Source organism: Trichosurus vulpecula, chromosome 2 (assembly GCF_011100635.1).
Source record: "Trichosurus vulpecula isolate mTriVul1 chromosome 2, mTriVul1.pri, whole genome shotgun sequence".
NCBI lineage: Eukaryota > Metazoa > Chordata > Mammalia > Diprotodontia > Phalangeridae > Trichosurus > Trichosurus vulpecula.
In genome coordinates, this window is record NC_050574.1 from 358,202,445 (window position 1) to 358,209,938 (window position 7,494).

At 37.3% G+C, this 7,494-nt stretch overlaps 1 pseudogene; it reads left to right on the plus strand.

Moving 5' to 3' along the window:
- The first annotated feature begins 1,809 nt into the window (after positions 1–1,809).
- Positions 1,810–2,661, plus strand: LOC118840278 (annotated as a pseudogene).
- The last annotated feature ends 4,833 nt before the right edge of the window (positions 2,662–7,494 follow it).

Below are 7,494 nucleotides of genomic sequence, written 5' to 3' on the forward strand. Positions count from 1 at the left end.
TTGTATTTTGTCAAAAGCTTCTTCTGCATGCATTAAGATAATTATATGGTTTCTGTTAGTTTTGTTATTATGATCAATTATGGTGATATGTTTCCTGATGTTGAACCAGTCCAGCATTCCTGGTATAAATCCTACAAGATCATGGTGTATAATCCTTATGATAACTTGTTGTAATTTGGCTAATATTTTATTTAAAATTTTTGTGTCTATATTCATTAGAGAAATTGGTCTATAAATTCCTTTCCATGTTTTGGCTCTTCCTGGTTTAGGCATTAGTACCGTATCTGTATCATGTATCAATTGTATTGTTTTTTTTTATAAAACCAGATCTTAATTTTGTTCATTAGTTCAATAGTTTTCTTAATTTCAATTTTATTAATCTCTCCTTTGGTTTTCAGTATTTCTAATTTGGCACTAAATTGCATATTTTTAATTTGTTCTTTTTCTAGCTTTTCTAGTTACATGACCAATTCATTGATCTGCTCTTTCCCTATTTTATTCATTTAAGCATTCAGAGATATAAAAATGCCCCAAAGAATTTTTCACTGCATCTCATAAGTTTTGGTATGTTGTCTCAATACTGTCATTGTGTTGGTAAGCAAAATGGGTTCTTAGCACTTTGTTCAACCAAGTGCCCTTGAAGAGTTTGGCTTTTGTTTCCTTTGAGTGATTAGGTGTATTTCATTGAGTCTTACTAGGTGCTAAGCCCCAGGCCCAAAGGCCTATTAGGTGCTAAGCCGATGTGGACGTGAAGCTCCCAGGGTCCTAAGGGGAGGGGCTAAAACCACCACCAATCACTGGAGCCTAAGTTCTGGTCATTCAGGTGACATTTGATGACTTCTGAAATGCTTTAAGAAGAGAAGACAGAGCCATTTGCGCAGGGCTCTCACTCACAATGGTGTTGATGCAGAGAGTCCGGGCAACTGTAGCTAAGAGCCCTCCAGCTTGTAACCTGGATGCTGAGACTTTGTTAAACTCTGGTAACTATGTATTGGGATTGGAATCAGACAAGGTCTGTCTGTTGATGTTTGTACTTTGTTTGTATTTTGCTCTGAAGTTCAGGGTGCTGGTTTTTTTTTTTCCCTGAACTAAGTGAATGATATTTGTATGCTGAATTAAAGTAAGCTTGTCAACCCCTTAACATTGCTTTCCTTAGTGAAGCAGATAAAAAGAACCTGTGCTTTTGCAGTGTGCTGGTAGCATGCTTGTTGTTGGACTTGTGTTGGTCTTTCACCCCCACAACAGCTGCTAGCCAGATTGTTGAAACAGTTATTCTCTTTGATGAAGTTATTTACTGTTTTGATGATTTGTTGTTTAATCCGCTCATTCTTTAGGATTAAATTATTTATTTTCCAATTAATTTTTAATCTATCTTTCCACAGTCCTTTATTACATATAATTTTTATTATATCATGATCTGAAAAGGATGCATTTAATATTTCTGCCTTTCCTCATTGGGTTGTGAGATTTTGATGCCTTAACACATGATCAGTTTTTTAGTATGTGCCAGGTACCACTGAGAAAAAGCTACATTCCTTTCTCTTTTTTTGAGTTTGATTAGTGTGCTATTTTTATAATTAGATTTTTTATTTTTAGTTTACAACACTTAGTTTTACATGTTCCAGAGTTTCAATTTTTCTTCTCTTGTCTCCCCTCCCCCTCCCCCCCAAGATGGCATGCAGTCCAATGCAGATTCAACATAAACCTTTGCATTAAACTTATTTACACACTAGTCAAGTTGCAAAGAAGAATTTTGACCACCTTCCACTCTCTGCTGTCGCTCCCACCCCCTATCCACATGTCTCCATCATGGCCCAGTTGCTGCTTCCCCTGCTGCTGCACCCTGCAGCCCTGGCCCTGCCCCGCCACCATTCTCATGCTGCTGTACCCAGCCATGGCCGTCTCCACCTGCACCTTCAGAGGCTTCCTGGGAGCAGCAATCATCAGCGGGCCTGGGCCTCCACACCCAGCTTCTTCAGCATCCCCCCCCCTGCCCCCGGGCCCAGCGCTCCCGGTTTATGCTCGTGCACGAGCGGGGGACTCCATACCAAGGGGTATAAGGCCTTTGCTGAATTCTTGACAGATGAAATTAAAGAGGAGAGGAAAATCCAGAAACACAAATCCCTCCCCAAGATGTCTGGGGATTGGGAACTGGGTGTGCAAAGGACATAAGCCAAGTTAGTCTGCAGATTAGTTGGTGAGAGGATCACAAGTCACTTTCAATATTAACAACAGCATCTCACAGACATTTGATGATGAGCCACCAGAGGGACAGAAAACCCAAGAACAGCAAGAGCCTGAACTTACATCAACCCCAAACTTTGTGGTGGAGGTTGTGAAGGATGATTATCCAAGAAGCCTCTTGTGCTGTACTGCCACTATCCAGAGGATGAGGTTGGACAAGAAGAAGAGGATGATAGTGATACTTCTCCAGCCAGGAAGTCAGCTTTCAGCATGATACTGAATCTGACTGGAAGGATACAAACCACACTCAACATGGATTCACTGGACTGGGCCTTGTACGACCACTTGATGGACCTCCTGGATGACTGAGGGGTGGACAACACATTTGCAGATGAACTGATTGAGCTTAGCATGGCCCTAGAGCACCAGGAGTATATCAACTTTCTGGAAGATCTGAAAGGGTTTGTCAAGTGTTAGTATGGAAGCCTGAGGCCATGAACTGTGCAGGACACCTAGAGCCCTTCCTTCCAAGAGAATGCTATCTAGAAGCTATCATAGAGAAAATACTTCCAGGCATAAATTATGTTCCCTAACCCTTTATTTCCTTCCTCTGCTGGCTTTTGTACACCACCACAGAATGATGAGAAATAAAACCCTTGGACCTCTTCAAAAAAAAAAAAGAATTATGACCAATGGAATGAATCATGAAAGAGAAGAAACAAAACAAAACAAAAAAAAACAGAGACAAAAAAAGAGAGCAAATAGTTTGCCTCAATCTGGATTGATACTCCACATTTCTTTCTCTGGATATATCTAGCTTTTTCCATGAGTCCTTTGGAGTTGTCTTTGAGCCTTGTTTTCCTGAGGAGAGCCAAATCTATCAAAGTTAGTCATCACAGAATCAATATGTCTGTGGTTGCGTATAATATTCTCCTGGTTCTGCTCCTCTCACTCAGCATCAGATCTTGTAGGTCTTTCCAGGTTATTATGAAGTCCATGTCATCCCCATTTCTGATAACACAATAGTATTCCATTACATTAATACATCACAACATGTTCAGCCATTCCCCAGTTGATGGGCATTCACTCAATTTCCAATTCTACCACCACAAGTAGCTATAAGAATTTTTGTATGCATAGGTCCCTTTCCCACTTGTGTGATCTCTTTGGGTATAGCCCCAGAAATGGTATTGCTGGGTCGAAGGGTATGCACATTTTTTTTTGGCAGAGCAATTGGGGTTAAGTGAGCTGCCTAAGGTCACACAGCTAGTACATGTGTCAAGTGTCTGAGGCCATTTTTGAACTCAGGTCCTCCTGACTCCCGGGCTAGTGCTCTACTTACTGCACCACCAAGAGCCCCATTTTTATCCCTTTTTATAGCCTTTTGTGCATAGTTCCAAATTGCTCTCCAAAATGGCTGGATCTGTTCACAACTCCACCAACAATGTATTAATATTACAATTTTCCCACATCCTCTGCAGCATTTATTATTTTCCTGTTTTGTCATGTTAGCCAATCTGAGAAGAGATATGTGGTACCTACGAGTTGTTTTGATTCGCATTTTTCTAATCAATAGTGATTGAAAGCATTTTTTCATATACCTATAGATATCTTTAATTTCTTCCTCTGAAAATTACCTGCTCATATCCTTTCACCTTTTCTCAATTGGGAAATTACTTTTATTCTTATAAATTTGGCTCAGTTCCCTGTATATTTTAGATATAAAGCCTTTATCAGAGACATTGGTTGTAAAGATTTTCTCTCAATTTTCTACTTCCCTCCTAATCTTTGTTGCACTGACTTTGTTTATACAAAACCTTTTCAGTTTATCACAATCAACATAATCAATTTTGCATTCTATAATGCTCTCTATCTCTTGTTGGGTCATGAATTCTTCCCTTTCCCATAATTGTGACAGGTAAACTATTCCTTGCTCTCCCAAATTGCTTATAGTATCAGCCTTTAATCCTTAATCATGTAACCATTTTGACTTTATTTTGGCATATGGTGTAAGATATGGGTCTATTCCCAGTTTCTGCCATTGTAATTTCCAATTTTCCCAGTAGTTTTGGTGAAATAGTGAATTCTTAACCCAGAGGCTGCATTCTTTGGGTTTATCAAAGAGTAGATTGCTATAGGCAGTGACTTCTGCATCATGTATACCTAACCTATTCCACTGATATAACACTCTGTTTCTTAGCCAGTAACAGGCAGGTTTGAGGACTGCTGCTTTATATTACATTTTGATGTCTGGTATGGCTAGGCAACCTTCGCTAGCATTTCTTTTCATCTATTCCCTTGATGTTCTGGACTTTTTGTTCTTCCAGATGAATTTTGTTATTATTTTATCCAGTTCTGCAAAACAATTTTTGGTAGTTTGATTGGTATGGCACTGAATAAGTAAATTCATTTAGGTAATATCATCATTTTTATCATATTAGCTTGTCCTTACTACGAGCAACTGATGTTATTCCATTTAATTAGATCTGACTTTATTTGTGTGAGAAGTATTTCCTAATTGTGTTCATATAGTCCTTGGGTTTGTATTGGCAGGTAGACTCCCAAATGTTTTATAGTGTCTACAGTAACTTTAAATGGAATTTCTCTATCTCTTGCTGTTGGGTTTTCTAAGTAATATATAGGAATACAGAAGATTTATGTGAGTTTATTTTATATCCTGCAACTTTGCTAAAGTTGTTCATTATTTCAAGTAGTTTTTTTACTTGAATCTCTATGATTCTCTAAGTAAATCATCATCTCATCTGCAAAAAGTGATAATTTATTTTCTTCTTTGCCTATTCTAATTCCTTCTATTTCTTTTGCTTCTCTTAATGCTAAAGTTAACTTTTCCAGTACCAAATTGAATAATAGGAATGATAATGGACATCCATTTTTCACCTTGGATCCTATTGGGAATGCATCTAGCTTATCCCCATTACATATAATGCTTGCTGATGGTTTTAGGTAGATGCTATTTGTAATTTTAAGGAAGATTCCATTTATTCCTATTATTTCAAGTGTTTTTAATAGGAATGGGTGTTGTATTTTGTCAAAAGCATTTTCTGCATCTATTGAGATGATCATATGGTTTCTGCTAGTTTTGTTGTTGATATGGTCATTTATGCTAGTAGTTTTCCTAATATTGAACCAGCTTTGCATTCCTGAAATAAATCTTACCTGGTCATAGCGTATTATTCTCCTAATAAGTTGCTGCACTCTTTTTGCTATCATTTTATTTAAATTTTTGCATCAATATTCATTTGGGAAATCAGTCTATAATTTTCTTTCTCTGTTTTGACTTTTTCTGGTTTAGGTATTACTACTATATTTGTGTCATAAAAAGAATTTGGTAGGACTCCTACTTCACCTATTTTCACAAATAGTCTATAAAGTATGGGAATTAATTGTTCTATAAATGTTTTATAGAATTCACATGTAAAAACATCTGGCCCTCAAGACTTTTTCCTAGGGAGTTCATTGATGGCTTGCTCAATTTATTTTTGTGAAATGGCATTATTTATTTAATTTGCTTCCTCTTCTTTTAACTTGAGTAATTTAGATTTTTGTAAATATTCATCCATTTCCCTGAGGTCAGCAAATTTATAGGCATACAATTGGGCAAAATAATTCTTAATTATTGTTTTAACTTTCTCTTCATTGGAGGTGAATTTGCTTTTTTCAATTTTGATACTGGTAATTTGGTTTTCTTCTTTCTTTTTTTAATCAAATTGACCAAGGGTTTATCAATTTTGTTGTTTTTTTTTCATAAAACCAGCTCTTAATTTTATTCATTAGTTCAATAGGTTTCTTCATTTCAATTTAGTTAATCTCTCCTTTGCTTTTCAGTATTTCTAATTTGGCACTTAATTGGATATTTTTAATTTGTTCATTGTCTAGTTTTTTTCAGTTGCATGCCCATTTCATCGAACTCCTTTTTATCTATTTTATTCACGTAAGCATTTAGAGATATAAAATTTCCCCTAAAAACTGCTTTTGCTGCATCCCATATGTTTTGGTATGTTGTCTCATTATTGCCATTCTCTTGAATGAAGTTATTAATTGTTTCTATGATTTGTTCTTTGGCCCACTCATTATTTAGGATTAGATTATTCAGTTTCCAATTAACTTTTAATTTATCTTTCCATGGACCTTTATTACTAATAATTTTATTATGTCATGAAGGATGCATTGACTTTTTCAGCCTTTCTGCTGAATTGTGAGGATTTTATGTCCTAGTATTGTCAGTTTTTGAGTATGTGCCATGTACCACTGAGAAAAAAGTATATTCGCTTTTATCTCTATTCAGTTTTCTCCAGAGATGTCTCATATCTGTCTTTTCTAAAATTCTAATCACCTCTTTACTTTCTTTCTTGTTTATTTTGAGGTTAGATTTTTCAAGTTCAGAGGGGGGAGTTTGAGGTCCCCCACTAGTATAGTTTTGCTGTCTCTTTCTTCCTGTAACTCCCATAATTTCTCCTCTAAGAATTTGCATGCTATACCACTTGCTGTATATACGTTAAATAATGACATTGCTTCATTGTCTATGGTGCCTTTTAGCAGGATATAGTGTCCTTCCTCATTTCTTTTAATTAGATCTATCTTTGCTTTTGCTTTTTCTGAGATTAGGATTCCTACTCCTTCTTTTTTTCCTTTAGGTGAAGAATGATATATTCTACTCCATCCTTTTACTTTTACCCTGTGTGTACCCCCTGTATTAAGAAGGCAAAATTTATGATTTCAAAGAGAATCTCATATATGTCTGAAAGGTTTGGAACCGCAGGATATAAGGAATTCTCTAGGTAGAAGGCAGAAGGACTAAAGCATATATTTAAACTCCACAGTAACAGACCTACAAACCAGCATCCCCATTTTGATATTTTGATCAAAAGCTTCCAGGCCCAATAAGTCCGCCTCACAAGAGTAACCAGGAGGCCACAGAGAAGCATGGTGGTATAAGGCAAAATTGTGTACATGCTTCCCCTCTACAGTAAGAAGATTACCCACTGGCCTCAAGTCCTTGCTCAGCACTCCTCGCTCCACACGTGGGTCAGCTCTGCTACCAGCAGCTCCTGTGTCAGCTTCAGCGGTAGGCGTCTCTGGCTCCAACCGGAAAAGGAAAAAGGGATCTTCAAGATGTCCTCTCCCCTCTTATAGAGTTTTTGACATCAACAAGTGCCACTTGAATGACCAGGGCAGATGGGTTCTTGAGTTGGCCCCTCCCCCTATAGAAGACTAGGTTAACACCCAGTAGGGCATGGCTCTGGAGTCAACACCTCCCCTCAGCCAGCCCCATGACTCATCACACAGGAA